Genomic DNA, 23,669 nt, shown 5'->3' with positions numbered 1-23,669 from the left:
GTTCAGGCCCGAATAGGTTCTTACCCTTAAAGGGAATAGCTAAAAGCTTGGATTTAGAGGACACATCAGCAGACCATGACTTAAGCCATAACGCTCTAAAATGGCAAAGCCTGCATTCTTAGCCGCTAATTTAGCCATTTGGAAAGCGGCATCTGTAATAAAAGAATTTGCTTGAGAGCCTTAATTCTATCCAAAATATCATCTAATGGGGTCTCAACCTTAAGAGACTCCTCTAGAGCCTCAAACCAAAAAGCTGCTGCAGTAGTTACTGCAACAATGCACGCTATAGGTTGCAGAAGAAAACCCTGATGAATAAACAACTTCTTTAGAAGCCCTTCTAATTTTTTATCCATAGGATCTTTGAAAGCACAACTGTTCTCAATAGGTATAGTTGTACGCTTAGCCAGGGAAGAAATAGCTCCCTCCACCTTAGGGACAGTCTGCCACGAATCCCGAATGGTGTCAGATATGGGAAACATTTTCTTAAAAGTAGGAGGGGGAAAGAACGGAATGCCTGGTCTATCCCATTCCTTAGTAACAATGTCCGAAATTCTTCTAGGGACTGGAAAAACATTAGTGTAAGTAGGGACCTCTAGATATTTATCAATTTTACACAGTTTCTCTGGCAGGATGACAATAGGGTCACAATCATCCAGAGTCGCTAAGACCTCCCCGAGTAACAAGCGGAGGTGTTCAAGCTTAAACTTAAAGGCCGTCATATCTGAGTCTGTTTGAGGGAACAGCTTTCCTGAATCAGAAAGTTCTCCCTCAGACAGCAATTCTCCCACCCCCAAATCAGAACACTGTGAGGGTACATCGGAGATGGCCAATAAAGCATCCGAGGGCTCAGCATTTACTCTAATACTTGACCTGCTGCGCTTACCCTGTAAACCAGGCAGTTTAGATAATACCTCTGTAAGAGTAGTAGACATAACTGCAGCCATATCTTGCAGGGTGAAAGAATTAGACGCACTAGAAGTACTTGGCGTCGCTTGGGTGGGCGTTAAAGGTTGTGACACTTGGGGAGAAGTAGATGACATAACCTGATTCTCTTCTGACTGAGAATCATCCTGAGACATACTTTTATCAGCTAAAATATGTTCTTTGCAATGTAAGACCCTTTCAATACATGAGGGACACATTTGAAGTGGGGGTTTCACAATGGCTTCTAAACACATAGAACATTTGCTTTCCTCAATGTCAGACATTTTAAAACAGGCTAGCAATGAATACAAACAGGCTTGAAAACACTTTATTTTGTGAAAAAAATAACAATCTGAAAAAACGGTACTGCGCCTTTAAGAGAAAAAAAGCATACAATTTTTCCAAAACTGCTTTAAAACGATAAAATTATCTCAATTTTATGATAAATGTATCCCAACTTGTCAGCTAAGCTTGCCCCACAAGGAAAGGAATACTTAACCCTTAAGAACAAAAAACGTTGTACCGAAAACGTTATAGTTAAACAAAAACACCCCCTGCACCTTGCCACAGCCCTGCTGTGGCGCCTACCTGCCCTAAGGGGTCTGCAAAATCGGATTAACCCTTCGATTACTCCCAAACTTTCCTGAAAGGCCCACCGGAGTTGGAGCTTGCTGCTTGCATGGGAAAAACAACTGTGCAACTGAGGCGCAAAAATAGGCCCCGCCCATCTATCTCGATGTCTCACAGCCTTAACAATAACTGCACCAGAGCGGTCTAAAACCTAGCCATGTGGGTTCATATACCCATCTAAGTGATCAATATGCCTGTTTTCTAGATGTTTTCTCAAAAGGCTCAGAAGGAAAAAATAGCCTAAATGACTTGATCATTTATTAACTATAGATCTGCATTTCTTAAATGACCACTCAATGCAGTAGAATTGCATAATTAACAAGTACATAATAAAAAGACAATGCAATAGCACTTACTCTGAATTTCAAATAAGCAGTAGACTTTTTTTCTGGCAAATGTATTTTTTCTCCCATTTTCTGTCCCCCTGTATCATGCGACAGGCATCAACCAATCATTCGGCCAGATAACGAGTTTTGCGTTATGAGGGGTGCAGTGCTAACTTGCACGTTATAGTCACCGCTCACTTCCCTACAGCGCTGGTATTACAGGTTTTTACAAACCCGGCGTTAAAAGGCAAGAAGTGAGCGTACAGCAAAATTGTACTCCATACCGCACTTCAATACCAGCGCTGCTTAAGTCAGCGGTGAACTGGTTGTATGTGCTCGTGCACGATTTCCCCATAGACATCAATGGGGAGAGCCAGCTGAAAAAAAGCCTAACACCTGCAATAAAGCAGCGTAAAGCTCTGTAACGCAGCCCCATTTATTCCTATGGGGAAACTAAACGTATGTTTAAACCTAACACCCTAACATGAACCCAGAGTCTAAACACCCCTAATCTTACACTTATTAACCCCTAATCTGCCGCCCTCGACATCGCTGGCACCTACATTATACTTATTAACCCCTAATCTGCCGCTCCGGACATCGCCGCCACTATAATAAGCATATTAACCCCTAAACTGCTGCACTCCCGCATCGCAAACACTAGTTAAATATTATTAACCCTTAATCTGCTGTCCCTAACATCGCCGCCACCTACCTACATTTATTAACCCCTAATCTGCCACCCCCAACGTCGCCGCCACTATACTAAATTTATTAACCCCTAAACCTAAGTCTAACCCTAACACCCCCTAACTTAAATATAATTCAAATAAATCTAACTAAAACCTACTATTAATAACTAAATAATTCCTATTTAAAACTAAATACTTACCTGTAAAATAAACCCTAAACTAGCTACAATATAACTAATAATTACATTGTAGCTAGCTTAGGGTTTATTTTTATTTTACAGGCAAGTTTGTATTTATTTTAACTAGGTAGAATAGTTACTAAATAGTTATTAACTATTTAATAACTACCTAGCTAAAAAAAAAATACAAATTTACCTGTAAAATAAAACCTAACCTAACCTAACATTACACTACAATTAAATAAATTACCTAAATTAAATAAATTAACTAAATTAAATACAATTATCTAAATTACAAAAAAAACAAAACACTAAATTACAAATTACAAGAGATTTAAACTAATTACACCTAATCTAATAGCCCTATCAAAATAAAAAAAGCCCACCCAAAATAAAAAAAAACTAGCCTAAACTAAACTACCAATAGCCCTTAAAAGGGCCTTTAGTTCGGGGCATTGCCCCTGAGAAATCAGCTCTTTTACCTGAAAAAAAAAATACAAACAACCCCCCAACAATAAAACCCACCACCCACACAACCAACCCCCCAAATAAAACCCTAACTAAAAAAAAAACTAAACTCCCCATTGCCCTAAAAAGTGCATTTGTATGGGCATTGCCCTTAAAAGGGCATTTAGCTCTATTGCGGCCCAAACCCTAACCTAAAAATAAAACCCACCCAATACACCCTTAAAAAACATAATTTATGTAAGAACTTACCTGATAAATTCATTTCTTTCATATTAGCAAGAGTCCATGAGCTAGTGACGTATGGGATATACATTCCTACCAGGAGGGGCAAAGTTTCCCAAACCTTAAAATGCCTATAAATACACCCCTCACCACACCCACAATTCAGTTTAACGAATAGCCAAGAAGTGGGGTGATAAGAAAAAAGTGCGAAAGCATATAAAATAAGGAATTGGAATAATTGTGCTTTATACAAAAAAATCATAACCACCACAAAAAAGGGCGGGCCTCATGGACTCTTGCTAATATGAAAGAAATGAATTTATCAGGTAAGTTCTTACATAAATTATGTTTTCTTTCATGTAATTAGCAAGAGTCCATGAGCTAGTGACGTATGGGATAATGACTACCCAAGATGTGGATCTTTCCACACAAGAGTCACTAGAGAGGGAGGGATAAAATAAAGACAGCCAATTCCTGCTGAAAATAATCCACACCCAAAATAAAGTTTAATGAAAAACATAAGCAGAAGATTCAAACTGAAACCGCTGCCTGAAGTACTTTTCTACCAAAAACTGCTTCAGAAGAAGAAAATACAACAAAATGGTAGAATTTGGTAAAAGTATGCAAAGAGAACCAAGTTGCCACTTTGCAAATCTGATCAACCGAAGCTTCATTCCTAAACGCCCAGGAAGTAGAAACTGACCTAGTAGAATGAGCTGTAATCCTATGAGGCGGAGTCTTACCCAACTCAATATAGGCAAGATGAAATAAAGATTTCAACCAAGATGCCAAAGAAATGGCAGAAGTTTTCTGGCCTTTCTAAAACCGGAAAAGATAACAAATAAACCAGAAGTCTTTCGGAAAGACTTAGTAGCTTCAACATAATATTTCAAAGCTCTAATAACATCCAAAGAATGCAACGATTTCTCCTTAGAATTCTTAGGATTAGGACATAATGAAAGAACCACAATGTCTCTACTAATGTTGTTGGAATTCACAACTTAGGTAAAAATTCAAAAGAAGTTCGCAACACCGCCTTATCCTGATGAAAAATCAGAAAAGGAGACTCACAAGAAAGAGCAGATAATTCAGAAACTCTTCTGGCAGAAGAGATGGCCAAAAGGAACAAAACTTTCCAAGAAAGTAATTTAATATCCAATGAATGCATAGGTTCAAATGGAGGAGCTTGAAGAGCCCCCAGAACCAAATTCAAACTCCAAGGAGGAGAAATTGACTTAATGACAGGCTTTATACGAACCAAAGCTTGTACAAAACAATGAATATCAGGAAGAATAGCAATCTTTCTGTGAAAAAGAACAGAAAGAGCAGAGATTTGACCTTTCAAGGAACTTGCGGACAAACCCTTATCTAAACCATCCTGAAGAAATTGTAATATTCTCGGTATTCTAAAAGAATGCCAAGAAAAATGATGAGAAAGACACCAAGAAATATAAGTCTTCCAGACTCTATAATATATCTCTCTGGATACAGATTTACGAGCCTGTAACATAGTATTAATCACAGAGTCAGAGAAACCTCTTTGACCAAGAATCAAGCGTTCAATCTCCATACCTTTAAATTTAAGGATTTCAGATCCTGATGGAAAAAAGGACCTTGAGACAAAAGGTCTGGTCTTAACGGAAGAGTCCACGGTTGGCAAGAGGCCATCCGGACAAGATCCGCATACCAAAACCTGTGAGGCCATGCCGGAGCTACCAGCAGAACAAACGAGCATTCCTTCAGAATCTTGGAGATTACTCTTGGAAGAAGAACTAGAGGCGGAAAGATATAGGCAGGATGATACTTCCAAGGAAGTGAAAATGCATCCACTGCCTCCGCCTGAGGATCCCGGGATCTGGACAGATACCTGGGAAGTTTCTTGTTTAGATGAGAAGCCATCAGATCTATTTCTGGAAGTTCCCCCATTTGAACAATCTGAAGAAATACCTCTGGGTGAAGAGACCATTCGCCCGGATGCAACGTTTGGCGACTGAGATAATCCGCTTTCCAATTGTCCATACCTGGGAAATAAACCGCAGAGATTAGACAGGAGCTGGATTCCGCCCAAACCAAAATTCGAGATACTTCTTTCATAGCCAGAGGACTGTGAGTCCTTGATGATTGATGTATGCCACAGTTGTGACATTGTCTTATCTGAAAACAAATGAACAACTCTCTCTTCGGAAGAGGCCAAGACTGAAGAGCTCTGAAAATTGCACGGAGTTCCAAAATATTGATCGGAAATCTCACCTCCTGAGATTCCCAAACCCCTTATGCCGTCAGATACCCCCACACAGCTCCCCAACCTGTAAAACTAACATCTGTTGAGATTATAGTCCAGGTCGGAAGAACAAAGAAGCCCCCTGAACTAAACGATGGTGATCTGTCCACCATGTCAGAGAGTGTCGTAAAATCGGTTTAAAGATATTAATTGAGATATCTTTGAGTAATCCCTGCACCATTGGTTCAGCATACAGAGCTGAAGAGGTCGCATGTGAAAACGAGCAAAGGAGATCGCATCTGATGCGGCAGTCCTAAGACCCAACATTTCCATGCATAAGGCTACCAAAGGGAATGATTGTGACTGAAGGTTTTGACAAGCTGATATCAATGTTAAACTTCTCTTGTCTGACAAGGACAGAGTCATAGACACTGAATTTATCTAGAAACCTAAAAAGGTTACCCTTGTCTGAGGAATCAATGAACTGATTGGTAAATTGATCCTCCAACCATGAACTTGAAGAAACAACACAAGTCGATTCGTATGAGATTCTACGAAAATGAGAAGACTGAGCAAGTACCAAGATATCGTCCAAATAAGGAAATACCAAAACCCTATTCTCTGATTACAGAAAGAAGGGCACCGAGAACCTTTGAAAAAAATTCTTGGAACTGAGGCTAGGCCAAACGGTAGAGCCACAAAACTGGTAATGCTTGTCTAAAAAGAGAATCTCAGACACTAAAAGTGATCTGGATGAATCGGAATATGCAGATACACATCCTGTAAATCTATTGTAGACATATAATGCCCTTGCTAAACAAAAGGCAGGATAGTCCTACAGTAACCATCTTGAATGTTGGTATCCTAACATAACGATTCAATAATGATAGATCCAGAACTGGTCTGAAGGAATTGACCTTCTTTGGTACAATGAAGAGATAAAATAAAACCCCAGCCCCTGTTCCAGAACTGGAACTGGCATAAATACTCCAGCCAACTCTAGATCTGAAACACATTTCAGAAATGCTGAGCCTTGCTGTGTTAACTGGGACACGGGAAAGAAAAGAATCTCTTAGCAGGAGGCCTTAACTTGAAGCCAATTCTGTACCTTTCTGAAACAATGTTTCTGAAACCAGAGATTAAGAACGGAATTGATCCAAATTTCTTTGAAGAAAACGTAATCTGCCCCATACCAGCTGAGCTGGAATAAGGGCCGCACCTTCATAGGTACTTAGGAGCTGGCTATAGGTTTCTATAAGGCTCGGATATATTCCAAACTGGAAATAGTTTCCAAACTGATACCGCTCCTGAGGATGAAGGATCAGGCTTTTGTTCCTTGTTGTGAGGAAAGGAACGAAATGAATATTTACCCTGGAAAGAAAGGGAAAGCAAAGTTGACTTAGAAGACATGTCAGCATTCCAAGTTTAATCCATAAAGCTTTTCTAGCTAAAATAGCTAGAGACATATACCTGACATCAACTCTAATGATATCAAAAGATGGTATCACCAACAAAATTATTAGCATGTTATAGAATAATAATAATGCTATAAAATTATGATCTGTTACTTGTTGCGCTAAAGCTTCTAACCAAAAAGTTGAAGCTGCAGCAACATCCGCTAAAAATATAGCAGGTCTAAGAAGATTACCTGAACATAAGTAAGCTTTTCTTAGAAAGGATTCAATTTTCCTATCTAAAGGATCCTTAAATGAAGTACTATCTGCCATAGGAATAGTAGTACATTAGCAGGAGTAGAGACAGCCCCATAACCTTAGGGATTTTTGTCCCAAAAAACTCTAATCTGTCAGATGGCACAGGATATAATTTGCTTAAACGTCTAGAAGGAGTAAATAAATTACCCAAATTATTCCATTCCCTGGAAATTACTTCAGAAATAGCATCAGGGAGATAAAACACTTCTGGAATAACTACAGGAGATTTAAAAACCTTATTTAAACGTTTACATTTAGTATCAAGAGGACCAGAATCCTCTATTTCTAATGCAAATAACACTTCTTTAAGTAAAGAACGAATAAATTCCATCTTGAACAAATACAAAGATTTATCAGCATCAACCTCTGAGACAGAAACCTCTGAACCAGAAGAACCATTATCAGTATCAGAATGATGATGTTCATTTAAAAATTCATCTGAAAAAAAGAGAAGTTTTAAAAGACTTTTATGTATACTAGAAGGAGAAATAACAGACATAGCCTTCTTAATGGATTTAAAATAAATAAAATCTCTTATGTTATCAGGAACACTCTGAAAATTAGATGTTGACGGAACAGCAACAGGTAATGTAACAGTACTAAAGGAAATTTTATCTGCATTAATAAGTTTGACATGACATGCAATACAAATAACAGCTGGAGAAACAGATACCAAAAGTTTATAGCAGACTTAGCTTGGTAGCTCCAGCACTGTGCAGTGATTTTCCTGTAGTAACTTCTGACTCAGTTGCAACGTGGAACATCTTGCAATATGTAAAAGAAAAAAACAACATATAAAGCAAAATTGATCAAATTCCTTAAATGACAGTTTCAGGAATGGGAAAAAAAATGCCAGTGAACAAGCTTCTAGCAACCAGAAGCAATAAATAATGAGACTTAAATAATGTGGAGACAAAAATGACGCCCATATTTTTTAGCGCCAAAAAAGACGCCCACATTATTTGGCGCCTAAATGCTTTTGGCGCCAAAAATGACGCCACATCCGGAACGCCGACATTTTTGGCGCAAAATAACGTCAAAGAATGACGCAACTTCCGGCGACACGTATGACGCCGGAAACGGAAATAGAATTTTTGCGCCAAAAAAAGTCCGCGCCAAGAATGACGCAATAAAATGAAGCATTTTCAGCCCCCGCGAGCCTAACAGCCCACAGGGAAAAAGTCAAATTTTAAGGTAAAATATGTTAAATTAAAATGCATTATCCCAAATATGAAACTGACGGTCTGAAAATAAGGAAAGTTGAACATTCTGAGTCAAGGCAAATAAATGTTTGAATACATATATTTAGAACTTTATAAACAAAGTGCCCAACCATAGCTTGGAGTGTCACAGAAAATAAGCTTACTTACTTACCCCAGGACACTCATCTACATATAGCAGATAGCCAAACCAGTACTGAAACGAGAATCAGCAGAGGTAATGGTATATATAAGAGTATATCGTCGATCTGAAAAGGGAGGTAAGAGATGAATCTCTACGACCGATAACAGAGAACCTATGAAATAGACCCCTTAGAAGGAGATCACTGCATTCAAATAGGCAATACTCTCCTCACATCCCTCTGACATTCACTGCACGCTGAGAGGAAAACCGGGCTCCAACTTGCTGCGGAGCGCATATCAACGTAGAATCTAGCACAAACTTACTTCACCACCTCCATCGGAGGCAAAGTTTGTAAAACTGAATTGTGGGTGTGGTGAGGGGTGTATTTATAGGCATTTTAAGGTTTGGGAAACTTTGCCCCTCCTGGTAGGAATGTATATCCCATACGTCACTAGCTCATGGACTCTTGCTAATTACATGAAAGAAAAACCTAACACTAACCCCCGAAGATCCGCTTACAGTTTTGAAGAGCCGACATCCATCCTCAACGAAGCCGGGAGAAGTCCTCAATGAAGCGGCAAGAAGTCCTCAACGAAGCCGGGAGAAGTCTTCATCCAAGTGGGAGAAGTGGTCCTCCAGACGGGCAGAAGTCTTCATCCAGACGGCATCTTCTATCTTCATCCATCTGGCGCGGAGAGAGTCCATCTTCAAGACATCCGGCGCGGAGCATCCTCTTCCAACGAAGTCTTCTTCCAGAATGAATGTCTCAAGTGACGTCATTTAATATGGCGTCCCTTAGATTCCGATTGGCTGATAGAATTATATCAGCCAATCGGAATTAAGGTAGAAAAAATCATATTGGCTGGTTAGTATTAGGTTTTTTAAGGGTTTATTGGGTGGGTTTTATTTTTAGGTTAGGGTTTGGGCCGCAATAGAACTAAATGCCCTTTTAAGGGCAATGCCCAAACAAATGCCCTTTTCAGGTTTTAGTTAGGGTTTTATTTGGGGAGTTGGTTGTGTGGGTGGTGGGTTTTACTGTTGGCGGGTTGTTTGCATTTTTTTTCAGGTAAAAGAGCTGATTTCTTTGGGGCAATGCCCCGCAAAAGGCCCTTTTAAGGGCTATTAGTAGTTTAGTTTAGGCTAGGTTTTTTTATTTTGGGTGGGATTTTTTATTTGTATAGGGCTATTAGATTAGGTATAATTAGTTTAAATCTTTTGTAATTTGCTTTTTATTTCATGTAATTTAGTGGGGGGTTGTAATTTAGTTAATTTATTTAATTTAGGTAGGGGGGTGAAACGTGCGTTGGCACTATGTGTATTACACCTTAAGATAAGCTAAATACTGTCTGAGGTTTGTTTGTGGTGACACATTAAAGCGGAAATCTCAACCCAGCATTAAATAAGCCTATACTGCTGTCCTTGATAAGATCCTAATGACCAGATCAAGCCTGGGAGCTGTGCATATGCGCTGAAACGATAGCGCTTGGATGCTGTATCTGTGACTTTATGAATCGACTCTTGGAGTCTGAGGACAGCCAATAGCAAACAGGTGCTTTATTTCCTAAGTACTTTCACTTGTTAATATGAGAGCCTGATATCGACCGTGAATGTCCTGACAAGGAGTTACAGAGTTGCGGTTGGTCTACTCTCTCTTGGTTTTTTCCTGGACCAATGGATACAGTTTCAAGTACTAGGAACAAATTGGAGCTGCAGTGACGACCTAACCACCCCCACTGGGGATTACGTCACACGCCGAGGAATTACGGACCGGCAAAAGAAAGAAAAAAAGCACCATCGCAACTTTACTCTGGAAGATAAGTACTGTCTTTATATTATACAAATTGTGGATCGGTTTTTTGACCTAGTGTGCAGCAGATTCTGTTGCGGTCGACTATCTACCGACACATGCTATGTATTATCAGTATATGGCTTTCATGCTTACATCTAACAGTGGAAAATGGACTTATAAGTCTCTTGTTCATTTTGTATATAGTATGCTATATATATGTCTTACATCTAGGATAAGTTAGTAGTGTCTTGTATTTAGACAATTTGTGCATGATTTTCACATATATTATCCTATAGTTTTACATTGTTCTAGTCTGCATACGTATGCATAGGGTTTGAGATTTTCAGATAGCTTTATGTATTGCCCTTGTTTTGATTGTGCATTTTAAATTGTAAGAGTTTCCTCTAACTACTGTAGCCCGGAGGAACTGATCAAACACTGAATGTGAAGTGGAACATTTAAATAAAGAAATTGGATTTTTTCAAAATAACTTTTCGTGTGCTTTTTTATCCCTTGCTTTTTTGGGACATTTACAAATGCCCCAATACATGTCTATCTTTTTTGTCATTTAAATTTATTATTCAAGGGTAGCACCGAATATTAAATATACAGCAATATTTTCTACTCTCTCTATTTTTTTTATTTTTTTGTAATTTATTTAATTGTAGTGTAATGTTAGATGTTAGTGAAACTTAGGTTAGGTTTTATTTTACATGTAAATTTGTATTTATTTTAGCTAGGTAGTTATTAAATAGTTAATAACTATTTAGTAACTATTCTACCTAGTTAAAATAAATACAAACTTGCCTGTAAAATAAAAATAAACCCTAAGCTAGACACAATGTAACTATTAGTTATATTGTAGCTAGCTTAGGGTTTATTTTATAGGTAAGTATGTAGTTTTAAATAGAAATTATTTAGTTAATTATAGGAAGTTTTATTTAGATTTATTTTAATTATATTTAAGTTAGGGGGTATTAGGGTTAGACTTAGGTTTAGGGGTTAATAACTTTAGTATAGTGGCAGCGACGTTGGGGGCGGCAGATTAGGGGCTAATAAATGTAGGTAGGTAGGTGGCGGCGACGTTGGGGACGGCAGATTAGGGGTTAATAATATTTAACTAGTGTTTGCGAGGTGGGAGTGTGGCGGTTTAGGGGTTAATATGTTTATTATAGTGGTGGCGATGTCGGGAGGGGCAGATTAGTGGTTAATAATTTTATTTTAGTGTTTGCAATGTGGAATGGCCTCAGTTTAGGGGTTAATAGATAGTTTATGGGTGTTAGTGTACTTTTTAGCACTTTAGTTATGAGTTTTATGCTACGGCTCTGTAGTGTAAAACTCATAACTACTGACTTTAGAATGCGTTACGAATCTTGCGGGATTGGCTGTACCGCTCACTTTTTGGCCTAAAAAAAAAAAGCTTGTAATACCAGCGCTATGGAAGTCCCATAGAAAAAAAGACTATACGCGAATTGCGTAAGTTGATTTGCGGTACGGCCAAACAAGTGTGCGATGCCCCTAAATCTGCAAGACTCTTAATACTAGCGGTAGTAAAAAAGCAGCGTTATGAGCCTTAACGCTGCTTTTTTACTCATAACGCAAGACTCGTAATCTAGCCGATAGACTAGTATACGTACGTATACCTGGTGAGCTTGTGCATGTGGTCAGTAGGATCTTGTTCCCTAGAAAGTGTGTATAAAAAGACTGCAAGATTTGATAATGGAAGTAAATTAGAAAGTGTCTTAAAACTGCATGCTCTATCTGAAACAAACGTTTATTTTTACTTGAGTGTCCCTCTATAGGGACACTAAAGTCAAAAATAAAGTTTCATGATTCAGATAGAGCATGCAATTTAAAAAAAAAAAAAAAAAAAAATTCCAATATACTTCCATTAATAAAACATGTACAGTGTTTTTATATGTACACTTTCTGAAGTCCCAGCTCCTACTGAGCATGTGCAAAAGTGCACTGTATATATACGTATATGCATTTTGGGATTGGCTGAAAGCTGTCACATGATACAAGGGGAGGGAAAATTTAATTAACTTTCAATTTGAAATGAGCAGTAGAATATCTTCTGGCAAATTTGAAAGTTATTTATTGTGTTTATGTCAATTATTCAATTCTACTGTATTCAGTGGTCCTTTAAAATTGCAGATTACTACAAACAGATGAGAGTAAAGCAAATATCTATCCAGAAAACATACATTATTACCAACTGCTGGTGTCAGTGTATATGTCTACTTGGTCAAGAGCGCGGTTGTCATATGCCATTTCTACAATTCATGTGCGACTGTGAAAGCTGAATCAAGCAGTACGGTCTGAAGAGCCCAGCAAATTTATCAAGTCAGTCCAGCTTGTCAAGTGATGAGTTCCATCTTGCACAGCAATCTACAATCCCCTATTTTTTAATGTTTGCAGTTTGTGTGTTAAAACGCTGCTACAGTTCCCTGGTCAAGTTGTCATGCATTGTACTGCAAATTTTGGAAACTTGCATGCACCACTAAATAGCAACATCTGTTAAGGGGACAGTGATGTGTTTATTTGTGTGTTGTTCTGCCTCTTGTATAAAGAATAGCGGATTGTGTTTTCCACTTAACATTGCTATGATTTATAGACTCCTAACCAAGCCCCAAAGTTTTAGGAGAATACTGATGTATTCCTCCTCCAGCTTGCTCCTGTTTGTGTAAACAGTCTTTCCATATGCAAAGGAAGGGGGAGTGTCTGTTATTTCCCAGTTGCAGTGGGTGTTCTAGCTACCTTTTTAACAGAGCTTAAAGGGACACTAAACCCAAACATTTTCTTTCATGATTCAAGTAGAAAATACAATTTTAAACAGCATTCAAATTTATTTCTATTACCTAAGTTGCTTCATTTGTTAGATATCCTTTGTGAAAGAAATAGCAATGCACATGGATGAGCCAATCAAACGAGGCATCTATGTGCAGCCACCAATCAGCAGCTACTGAGCCTATCTAGATATGCTTTTCAGCAAAGTATATCAAGCGAATGAAGCGAATTAGATAATAGAAGTAAATTAGAAAGTTGTTTAAAATTGCACGCTCTTTCTAAATCATGAAAGAAAACATTTGGGTTTCATGTCCCTTTAACTGGGAGCTTTAAAGTACGTTTTTAAATGGCTTTATACTGGATTTTTATATCAGTATCTGTCCATAATATTATTTATAGTAGTGTCTATTACATGCAGTTATATGAAAATTAGTGTATACTGTGCCTTTAAGGACAGTCTACTCCAGAATGTTTATTGTTTAAAAAGATAATCCCTTTATTATCCATTCCCCAGTTTTGCATAACCAACACAGTTACATTAATACACTTTTTACCTCTGATTATCTTGTATCTAAGCCTCTGCAGACTGCCCCCTTATTAAAGCTCTTTTGACAGACTTGCATTTTAGCCAATCAGTGCTGACTCTATAGTAACTCCACAGGAGTGAGCACAATGTTATCTATATGACACACATGAACTAGCACTGTCAAGCTGTAAAAAAAAACAAGACAAAAGGCAGCCTTCAAGGACTTAGAAAGTATCATATGAGCCTACCTAAGTTTAACTTTCAACAAAGAATACCAAGAGAACAAAGCAAATTTGATTATAAAAGTACATTGGAAAACATTTTTTTAAATAGACTGTCCCATTAACCAATATATCATATTGTAAATCAGCACCAAATTTTAAGAATTTCCTAACTGGATTTTGACCCCTTGCAAATAACATGTTTTAGTGTTCTGCTTTTAACATTGTAGTCAGGCTCCAAAAAAGAGTGTTCAGAGTATCATACCAACTGGTGTCTTGTGCTGCATATGTAGCAATTCTCTACTGCTCTAGGTTTTGCAAAGTTTGGCTTTAGTATCTACAAAGGTGTAACCGTTAAAGCGCTAGTGTTGTAAGTTACAAGATCATGTGTCACAGTCCTCACGTTGCTAACTTTAATGTGAATGTAAATTTTAATGAATGAGTGCCCGGTTTTGAAAAATACTATTGAAAACAGGGCCACTTTCATTCATTAAAATTTACATTGAAGCGTTTTTTTTGTTTTTTTTAAATACCTACCTTTTTCTTTAGGAAACCCAGACCGGCGATCCCCCGCCTGCTTCTCAAGCTGTACTTAGCATATCCATGGCGAAACCAGCTTCCTTCAATCGTTGCGTGGCCTCGCAAGATGGACGCTACAGGGTGCACGCCATGATTGGAGGAAGCCGGTTTCGTCATTTCGGAGCTAAGTACAGAGGAGCTGCGGGCGGAGAATCACCGGTCTGGGTTTCCTAAAGTAAAAGGTAAGTATTTTTTTTAAAAATGCTGCAATGTAAAGTTTAAAGAATGAAAGTGCCCCTGTTTTTAATAGTATTTTTACAAACCGGGCACTCATTTATTTAACTTTACACTCACTTTACCTGTCAATGTTATTTTACAAAGAATGCATTGAGAAGGCTTTTTGCATTCTAACCTCTTTAGCTACACCCACTTCAGCATATCATCAGGGACACACAAACTTTTTGCTGTAACTACTGCCATGCAAAAAAAACCTACACTCAAAATAAATTGGCAAGGTTTGGGCAGAAAATGTCCCTAGCCAGGGAACCTGTCTGCCCGCATTTAGGGTGAGTGTAGCAGCATCTGTTGCCCACATTTAGTATTGCTCAATCAAGTGCTTGTGCAGTCCCTACCCCTGCAGGGCTCGTCATAAGCAGGCCTGCACCATAAGAGCTCCCAAGCTGCAGCTTGATAAATAAAGCTTAAGGGACACTCAAGTCAAAATAAACTTTTATGATTCAGAAAGAGCAGCAGTTTTAAGACACTTTCCAATTATCAAATTTTGCACAGTCTTTTTATATTCACACTTTCTGTAGAACAAGATCCTACTGAACATGTGCACAAGCTTAACGGGTATACGTATACTAGTCTGTGATTTGATGATTTCTGTCAAATTATACACTTGTTAATTATGCAATTCTACTGCATTGAATGGTCACTTAAAGGGACACTCAAGTCAAAATTAAACTTTAATTATTCAGATAGAGCAGGCAATTTTAAACAACTTTCCAATTTACTTCCATTAACAAAATGTGCACAGTATTTTATATTTAAACTTTTTGAGTCACCAGCAACTACTGAGCATGTGCAAGAATTCACAGAATAAGCAAGTATGCATTTGTGATTGGCTGATGGCTGTCACGTGGTACATGTATGCATTTGTGATTGGCTGATGGCTGTCACATTGTACAGGGGGAGTGGAAATAGACATAACTTTTAAAATTGTCAGAAAAAAAATCTACTACACATTTGAAGTTCAGACTAAGGGCTAGATTTATCAAAGCTGAGGCGTACAGGGGCACGTATACGCGCCCCTGTACGCCACAGCTCATTTGTAGCGGGGCGAAATTACCCGCAGGTAATCAACATTGTACACGAGCGCAATTTTGCGCTCGTGTGCAATCCCGCCCCCTGCCCGCGCACAGCCAATCACGCGCGGGCAGGAGCTGTCAATCTCCTCGGTCGGACTTGACCGAGAAGATTGAATTTCGCCACCTTAGAGGTGGCGAAGAGCTTAGGGAAGCAGCGGTCTGGTGACCGCTGCTTGATAAATCACGGCGAGCAAGTTCTTGTGAGAACTTGCAGCTGTAGGAGCTTGATAAATCGAGCCCTATGTGTTATTTCATTGTCTTGTTATCTTGCATTTGTTGATTATGCAAATCTACTGTGTTGACTGGTCCTTTAAAACTCTGGTGAGTGTATTCATCTTATCAATCTTAAAAGGGATAGGAAAGACAAAAGTAAAGGGACAGTCTACTACAGAATTTTTATTGTTTAAAAAGATAGATAATCCCTTTATTACCCATTCCCCAGTTTTGCATAACCAACACTGTTATATTAATACACTTTTTACCTCTGTGATTACCTTGAATCTAAGCCTCTGACTGCCCCCTTATCTCAGTTCTTTTGGAAGACATGCAGTTTAGCCAATCAGTGCAGACTCTTAAATAACTTCTCACGAGTGAGCACAATGTTGTCTATATGACACACATAAACTAGCAATGTCTAACTGTCAAAAAATTTCAAAATGCACTGAGAAATGAGGCAGTTCAATGGCTTAGAAATTAGCATATGAACCTAGCTAGGTCTAGCTTTCAACAAAGAATATAAAGAGAGCAAAGCAAATTTGATGATAAAAGTAAATTGGAAAGTTGTTTAAAATTGAAGGCTCTATTTGAATTATGAAAGTTTAATTTTGAATAGACTGTCCCTTTAAACTTGCATGATTCCGATAGGGCATGCCATTTTAAATTCACTTCTATTTTAAAATATGCTTTGTTCTCTCGGTATCCCTTGTTGAAAAAGAATATGCACATATCCTACACTAGTGGGAGCTGCTGCTAATTGGTCCCTGCACACATTTGTCTCTTGTGATTGGCTAACTAGATGTGTTCATCTTGCTGCCAGTAGTGCAATGCTGTTCCTTCAGCAAAGGATAACAAGAAAACAAAGCAAATTTGATAATAGAAGTAAAATGACAAGTTGTTTAAAATTGTATGTTCTATCCAAATCATGAAAGAAAATGTTGGGGTTTTCTGTCCCTTTGAATAGACAGCAAACACCTTGAGATTTAATATAAAATGGTTAGTTATGTGTACTAAAACAGCTTTGTATTATACTTTCATTATTAATTTTGCTCCCTTTTTATGTAATTTAACTCTGAAAATTAGGGATTTTCTCATTCTCATAACTTGAAATACATTCTGAAGATTTCTTAAAGGGACACTGAACCCAAATATTTTCTTTCATGATTCAGATAGAGCATGACATTTTAAGCAACTTTCTAATTTACTCCTATTATCAAATGTTCTTCATTGTCTTTGTATCTTTATTTGAAATGCAAGAATGTAAGTTTAGATGCCGGCCCATTTTTGCTGAACAACCTGGGTTGTTCTTGCTGATTGGTGGATAAATTCATCCACCAATAAAAATTGCTGTCCAGAGTTCTGAACCCAAAAAAAAGCGTAGATGCCTTCTTTTTCAAATAAAGATAGCAAGAAAACGAAGAAAATTTGATAATAGGAGTAAATTAGAAAGCTGCTTAAATTCGCATGCTCTATCTGAATCACGAAAGAAAAAATTTGGGTTCAGTGTCCCTTTAAGGCTAATCCTGCTACGCATTTCCCTAATTGACTAACTGATAACAAGTGCAAAACAATTCCCTTTATACTAACAATATGACCCTGGCTAGCCTTGTCGTCTGCAGACTGAAGCACAGATTGGCTCCTTCATATAAGGCAAGTGGTGGGCGGAGTTTAGCAAGACAACAGAAATATCCTATAATTAGTTTAGTAGGGATGGGCGAATGTGCTTGTATTCAAATTCGAATGTTAGAACGAATGTTATTGTAAAAAATTCGATTTACTTAACAGAACGAATATTCTTAAATTCTATTTTCGAATGTTATTTACAGTTTCGAATGTGACATTCAAATTCGAATATTACATTTATAAAACACAGTTTTAGACTAGAAATACTATTTCAAATTCGAATGTCACATTTGAATATTACATTTCGAAATTGAATACGATATAAAAATACATAGCTAAACATTCTATTATTTGAACGAATATTTTCAATTGTTATTGAAAAATTCAAAAACAAAAAATTGAAAATAGAATGTTATATATAAACATTCGAAATTCAATTTGAATGAACGAGCGTATTCAAATTTGTTTTAAATTTCGCATTTTTAGAAACATTCGCCCTTCCTTTGTGTTTATTCTTCATTCAATTGTGTCCAATGAGGGATAGGTGTAAATGGCTTTGTCTACTGCTCTAAGCAATCAGGCAAATATGTATCTGATTTACCAATTTGCAGGAAACCTATAGAATTAGCTTTTCAGCCTCCCTAGGGAGCAGGCATCAAGCACAATATTTACACAAAACAAGGTATTTTACAGCAAAAGCAAGCAAAATAAATAATGGATGTATATGACAACTTTTTTTTAATATGCATAATTAAATATTTTGTATTACAAACTCAGTGTGTTTAATTTAACTTTCTATATTCTATCCTTACCACAAAATATTTTATTTTGAAATGTAATTCAATAGGCAAAATTATACTATTGAACAAAAACTAAATAATGAATATGGATTTTATTAGAGTGCTGGCAAGAAGTATACAGAATATAAAGACAATGTTATAGTTATTTCAAAATTCTGGGACCTTGAGTGAACTTTTCTTTTAAAAAAAAATAATAAAACTAACCACATTTTAAAATATCCGTAAAATTACTAAGCATAAGCTGCTAGATCTTTAAAATTCCTTTTATATTGATTGTGTTGTATTGTATTGTATAGGACAGGAAATGTTGCATTTTTCTTTTTCTTCTCTTTAATTTGAATCAAATTAAAGGACCACTCAATAGAGTAGAATTGCATAATTATCAAGTGCATAATAAAAAGGAAATGCAATAACACCTACTCTGAATTTCAAATAAGCAGTGGGGGGGGGTTTCTGACAATTTTTTTTTCTCTCCCATTTTACGGCCCTTTGTATCATGTGACATTCATCAGTCAAGTCATTAAAAAAAGTTTATTTTCATGTCCCTTTAAAGGGACATTATACACTCATTTTTTCTTTGCATACATGTTTTGTAGATGATCTATTTATATAGCCCATAAAGTTGTCTTTTTTTGTAAATGTATAGTTTTGCTTATTTTTAAATAACATTGCTCTGATTTTCAGACTCCTAACCAAGCCCCAAAGTTTTATGTGAATACCGTCAGCTACCTTCTCCAGAATGCTCCTGTTTGTGTAAAGGGTCTTTTCATATGCAAAAGAAGGGGGAGAGGGGAGTGTCTTATTTCCCACTTGCAGTGGGCTTTCCAGCTACATTTTCAACAGAGCTAAACTGAGAGCTTCTAAGTAAGTTTTTAAACAGTTTTAGACTGGATTTTTATATCAGTATCTGAGCATTTTATTCTTTATAGTAGTGTCTATTACATGCAGTTATATGAAAATTAGTGTATACTGTCCCTTTAACGAATATTTAAGTTTAGTAAACAAAACTACGTCAAGTCAGGTGGTGATGGGTGGCTTCAAACATGCTTCTTGTTATTGGTTCCCCAGTCACATGTGTTCAGTCAACTTCTAGTTGTGCAAAATGCTCTAACATATCACAACATTGTTTTGCACTTTTATATCCCTTTAAATCTACAACAGACCCATCCCCTTCCTTACTAACTCATGTCACTAATTGTCCTAATATTTCACGCTGAATCTCCTTTCTCTACCTTAAGCTAAATCTCTCCAAAACTGAGCTCCTTATTTCCCCCCCTTCTTCAAAAATACCTACCCCCAAACTTTCTCTTGTGGACATCTTTAACTGTTAATAATAACATCATTACCCCAACCCTGCATGCCCAATGTCTTGGGGTCACACTTGATCTCTCCTTCCCTCCCCACATCCAGTCTTTGGCCAATTCCTGTCGCCTCCACCATAAAAACATCTCCAAAATTGTGCCACTTCCTCACACAAGACACAACTAAGACTTTAATACACTCGATAATCATTTCCTGCCTTAACTATTGCAACTCTGTCCTCTCCAGGCCTCCCTAGCTGCTGTCTATCTCCCTTACAATCCATAATAAATACCTCTGCCAAGCTGATCTTCCTTACATATTGCTCCTCATCTGAGGCACCTATGTTAGTCCCTTCACTGGCTTCCTCTAACCTCCAGAATAAAACATAAAATCCTGACTAACTTGCGAAGCTCTCAATAACACGGCTCCACCCTATTTCTCCAATCTTGTCTCCAGATACTCTCCCTCCCGTCCCCTTCGCTCTGCTCATGACCTCCTTCTCTCCTCTCTTGTTACCGTCTCACATTCCCATCTACAATACTTCTCCAGACCCTATTTTGTGGAACTCAGTGCCTCACTCCAGCAGACTCCCCCCTAGTTTTCAAACTTTCAAGCGCTCCTTAAAGGGACATGAAACCCACATTTTTTTCTTTAAAGGGACACTGAACCCAATTTTTTTTCTTTTGTTATTCAGATAGAGTATTCAATTTTAAGCAACATACTAATTTACTCCTATTATCAATTTTTCTTCGTTCTCTTGCTATCTTTATTTGAAAAAGAAGGCATCTAAGCTTTTTTTTTTGTGGTTCAGCACTCTGGACAGCACTTTTTTATTGGTGGATGAATTTATCCGTAAATCAGCAAGAACAACCCAGGTTGTTCACCAAAAATGGGCCGGCATCTAAACTTACATTCTTGCATTTCAAATAAAGATACCAAGAGAAGGAAGAAAATTTGATAATAGGAGAAAATTAGAAAGTTGCTTAAAATGTCATGCTCTATCTGAATCACGAAAGAAAAAATTTGGGTTCAGTGTCCCTTTAATGATTCAGATAGAGAATATAATTTTAAACAACTTTCTAATTTACTTCTATTATCTAATTTGCCTCATTCTCTTGGTATAATTTGTTGAATGAGCAGCAATGCACTAATGGTTTATAACTTAACTCATGTGTGAGCCAATCACAATTGACATATATATGCAGCCACCAATCAACAACTAGAATCTAGGTTCTGTGCTGCTCCTGAGCTTGTCTAGATAAACATTTCAGCAAAGGATAACAAGAGAAGGAAGCAAATTAAATAATAGAAGTTAATTAAAAAGTTGTTTAAAATTGTATTCTCTATCTGAATCAAGAAAGAAAATTGTGGGTTGCATGTCCCTTTAAAGACTCTACTGTTCAGCGATGCATATAATATACACACACATTTTCTAATCTTAGTTCCTCTCCATCTTTAGTTATCCCTTTGAAACCCCTTAGCATGTAAGCCTACGAGCCCAGCTGTTTGTATATCACCTTCATGACACTTGATTTACAACAATGAAACTCTTGGCAGGGCCCTCTATCACTTTGTCTCCCATAATTTTTACCTTGCATATTAGACCCATGTTTTTTGCACTGTTGGCGCTACAAATTAATAATAATAATAAATCACAAGAGAGTTCTGGCAAGTCACTACAACAAGTAGGGGAATGGACATAAACTTTGTGAAAATATTTTTTTCATGGTAATGGGGTAATATGCAAGAATTATCATAGATTAACTATCAGGCCGTCTTTAACACAGGACAAAAGGGGCAGCTGCCCAGGGCCCTGTCTTTGTTGAGGGGCCCAAGAGTCTTAAAAAAAAAATTATATTTTTTTGGTTTATGCCAGACTGCTGATGTCATGTGACATGGGGGGCACATACAGTCAGTCCTAATACTGTCACAGTCAAAACTTATCTGCTTATATTTATTTGTGAGAAACTGTGCCAGACTGTGCCGGTGTCATGTGACATGCCAAGCTAGTGCCATGTGCTGTTTTAGATGTGCACTGTGCAGCACTGAATACTAAGCCCTAACTCGGCATCCAGCCAATCCCACTGCATCAGAAAAGGTCCTGCTGGGGTTACCACGGTTACCAGGTAACTGCTGTGGTGGTGGGGTTTGTTTCTGGGTAGGGCTGACTGTAGGCGCATGCACCAGAAAGCTGGAGTGGCAGGCACGTGAGGATTCGAACACCTGTGCAGCTGCAGACACTGCTCTCTTCCGTCTTGAGGCTGTGTGACTCGTATCACACTGTATCCATGCAGCCTTGGGCAGACAGCATCCAGCCTGCTGGTCCCCTTAGCTCTGCTCTTTATACTGTGGCCCTAAGATCAACTAACTGAAGTTTGTTAGGGGAACAGTGCTTTGTAGAAAGGTGTCAGTGGGAAGAATAAGTTAGTGCACACACGCCCCTCCCCATGCAGCATTGTCTAGTGCAGGGTGAGAGGGAACTTGTTCCTAGCAAAGAAGTGACATGTGCTGCTGTATAGTGTCATGCTGATGCTTCACACATTAAGGTAAGGTTTATTTTTATAGTTTTTTTTTTTTCTCTCTTTCTCAGATTTTACAGCTTCCAATAGTAATTCTGCTGTTCCAGTTAGTAAACTTATATTTGTCTGCACCTCCATGCTTCCGTCTCAGTCTTTACCTTGCTTTGCTCCTGTTGGCTACCCTAAATCTCTTTAACCAGCTAACCTCACATCAGAATCACATTCAAAAGCATATTGAATTAATCCACAGTGGAGGAATTTATATATTTATTTATTAGAACTGCTTAGGTCCAGTTTCACATATTGCATTTTTTTTTAAAATGATTAGCCCAGCAGTGGATGATCCACTGCTGGGCTAATAATTTAAAAACAATTATAAAAATAAATTGATTTAGTTGTTTTTTGGGATGTTGGGGTGGAGAGCAAAATTGCATGGGGGGGGGCAAGAAAATGTTTGCCATGGGTCCAGTCAATATTACAGATGGCCCTGTTAACTATACCAGTGGCCCTAAAAAAAAAAATTCAATTTGGCCTGTTAGGGTTACTTGAGGACTGGAGTTTATACCCACTGATATATACAATACGTTAATTGCTGCTAAGACTTGAGATGCATAGCAGGGAATTCTGGCAACAAAAAAGGTAAATTAATCTCTTCTTGAGAAATGTGTAAAAGAATTGCTCTTGAGTGCTGTGCAAGGCGATGAAGGGTTAACACCAAGAATATGAAGAACACAGAGAATAAGCAAGGACGTATTGACAGTGAAAGATAAACAATAACTGCTTCTTTTTCAATTCAATTAATGTAAAAAATAAATAAGGAATATAAAACACACACATTATATATATATATATACTGTATATATATATATATATATATATATATATATATATATATATATATATATATACACATACATACATACTAGTACAGTTTAACATACACAGTTATTTACATCTGGATGGTTGCACAAAAAAGATAAACCAAAAAAATAGGGGTTGGTAATATTTTCTTATTTTCAATCTTACTATGATACAAGAAAACATGTGACAAGTAGAAACTACAAAATAGAAGAATGACTGTTGGCACGAATATAGTAGACAAATGTGAATAAAATATTAAAGATAAAATGAACATGATAAATTGTTGCATAAACACAATCAGATTAATAAATAGGCAAGGGATAACATACACTGCTAAACAAAAGCACACCCAACATCCAGTAAATGCAATGCTAAAGCATACAAGACAACATACAACAAACACAGGAAACAAAGA

At 37.5% G+C, this 23,669-nt stretch overlaps 1 protein-coding gene across 2 annotated transcripts in view; it reads right to left on the bottom strand.

Annotated features, from left to right (window-relative positions):
* DTX3 (deltex E3 ubiquitin ligase 3) overlaps window positions 1–23,669 on the bottom strand; it is a 456,866-nt gene that overhangs the window by 432,493 nt on the left and 704 nt on the right. The window lies entirely within an intron of this gene.

Source organism: Bombina bombina, chromosome 3 (genome assembly GCF_027579735.1).
Source record: "Bombina bombina isolate aBomBom1 chromosome 3, aBomBom1.pri, whole genome shotgun sequence".
Taxonomy (NCBI): domain Eukaryota; kingdom Metazoa; phylum Chordata; class Amphibia; order Anura; family Bombinatoridae; genus Bombina; species Bombina bombina.
Note: the sequence above shows the minus strand (reverse complement) of the source record. Positions and strands in the feature narration are given on the sequence as shown.